Source organism: Mus caroli, chromosome 1 (genome assembly GCF_900094665.2).
Source record: "Mus caroli chromosome 1, CAROLI_EIJ_v1.1, whole genome shotgun sequence".
In the NCBI taxonomy this organism is placed as follows: Eukaryota; Metazoa; Chordata; class Mammalia; order Rodentia; family Muridae; genus Mus; species Mus caroli.
The window spans coordinates 170,897,177-170,899,591 of NC_034570.1; the positions used below are offsets into that span (position 1 = coordinate 170,897,177).

Here is a 2,415-nt window from a genome sequence, read left to right on the forward strand (position 1 = left end):
AGAGAGAGAGAGAGAGAGAGAGAGAGAGAGAGAGAGAGAGAGAGAGAGAGAGAGAGAGAGGGAGGGAGGAGAGGGGATAGCAGAGAGAGGCAGTCGATGGGACAGAGGGGGAGAGCAAGAGAGAGAAAAGGAGAGAGAGGGAAAAGGGGGTAAGAGAGGCAAGGAATGTAACAAAGGGGGGGAGAAAGGGAAAGAAGGAGGGAGAGGAAGAGACAGAGAAGAAGAGAGGGAGGGAGAGAAAGAGGAGAGAGTTGAAAAGGGTTTATTGAAGTGGAAACTTCTAGTTCTTTGGAAAGTTAGTTTTGCCAAATGATGTTTTGCTGGGGCACACAGGTGAAAGGATGTCTTGCTGGAGCAGACATGGGAAAGAATGTTTTCCTGAGGCAGACACAGGTGAAAGGCTGTTTTGATATAGCAGATACTTGAAAGGGCCTGTGATGAAGGAGTATAAGTTTGACCCCCAGACAGTGGGAGATGAGCACTGAGCATTGGTTTGCTCTGCCTCACTGTTCTTTTTGTTTGTTTGTTTTTTTCAAGACAGGATTTCTCTGTGTAGCTCTCACTTTGTAGACCAGGCTGGCCTCGAACTCAGAAACCCACCTGCCTCTGCCTCCCGAGTGCTGGGATTGAAGGCGTGCACCACCACACCTGGCCTGCCTCACTGTTCTACGCTAATGACATGCATGTACTGGTTTGCCTTACATAGCGTTGTTGAGCTCAACTTGTGGTAACGCTGCCATTGAGAGAAATTGCTCATGAGGTTCCTGCTTGCTGCCTCTGCTGGTTGGCAAGCCTCGTGGTTTCTTCAGGATTGACTGCAGCTGCTGGTTCGTGCCTGGTGTCTGCCTGCCCAGAGGACTGGTCTGCAGCTGCTGAGTCGTATTTGGTGTTTAAGAAGACTGAGCTCGCCCCCAAAGAACTATCACTAAACAGACCCACTTCCCCCATATCCTAGTAACTTTTCTCTTCCACGACCTCTGCTGGGTGGTGGGCAAGAGGAGAGGGTGAACATTTACTAAAAGTAGGTTGCAAAAAAATGTATGCCTACACAGGTTATTGTTACTGTTAGGGACCAGGAAGTGGACTAATAGATGGAGAGACAATGTTGGTAATGGAATTAACATAACCAAAGCACTATGCATATACATGTACGTATACATATACATATGCAGGTAAATGTCACAGTGAAACCCATTGTAATGCAAAATCGACAACTAATAAAAGCATATAGACAGCCGTGCATGGTGTTACATGCCTGGAATCCCAGGACTCAGGAGACTGAGGCAGGAGAATTACAACTTGGAGGACAACTTGATCATAAGATTCTCTCTTTAAAAAGGAAAGGACAAAATGGGTGGAAGGAAGCATGGTAGGAGAGGTTTGACTATACTATTGCTGGATTTTACAATCCTAATAAGCCCTTATAAAAGATACATGATCCAGATATTTTAATTATGAGCCACATGCCTAGACTGGGCAGATCTAGGGATACACTAACTTGTTTCCCGGCTGTAAGGCCCTGGTTACTGGCTGTTTCTTCTGGTCACACTGGTCCATGGTGGCTTCCTCCTCCTCTGTCCTCTTCCTCGCCTTGTGGTATCCTCTGACCTCCCAGCCAGAGCACCAAGCTCCTCATATCTCAATTCTGCCCAGCTATAGGCTGTAGGCATCTTTATTTACCAATCAGAAATAACTGGGGGGGGGCAAGGTCAGATAGCATCACTTGGATCTATGTATGGACTTTTTCTGATCTCTGGTACAACTGGGTCTTGGGGGGGCCTGCAAGTAGCATTGCAATGCATAGCAAAAGACCAAACCGCAACACTATGCTTCATTTGCCTAATATTTAGTTAGGGTTCTGAGGTAAATGACTGCATGCCATATGCCATCGAGTGGTCCTATCAGGATCCCTTTAAATACTTACAACTAATTAAGAACACTAAAACATCTTTTTACTTTTGTATTTTTAAGACAGGATCTCTGTGTAGTTCCAAAACTTACTGTGTAGACCAGGCTGGTCTTGAACTCACAGGAATCCACCTGCCTCTGCCTCCAGAGGGCTGGGATTCAAACTCAGGGATTACACACACGTGGCTAAGGCTCCTTCCTGATGGGCAGCACGCCAAAGGTCATTACGGTAACTTCTAGGGAGAAGGTGGCATCCATCACCTTATATTTCTGCCACTCTTGCAATGCCCGGCTTAAGAGGAGAAAGCTGCACTCTGCATGCCTCAGGGGTTTCAGTCTGCCGTGAAACACTGCCACGGACAGAACTCGGGAGGAAACCTTGTTCTGTCCACCCTGCCATCGGGAAATGAAGGATCATCATGGCTGCTTCACAGATAATTGCATTTTACACTTCACTGAACTTTATGAGTGATAGGCCCTGCCATCAGTAGCTGGGGAATCAGAGTC

At 46.9% G+C, this 2,415-nt stretch overlaps 1 protein-coding gene across 1 annotated transcript in view; it reads left to right on the forward strand.

The window, feature by feature from the left end:
* Positions 1-2,415, forward strand: part of LOC115031087 (epoxide hydrolase 1-like) — a 16,976-nt gene that overhangs the window by 13,415 nt on the left and 1,146 nt on the right. The window lies entirely within an intron of this gene.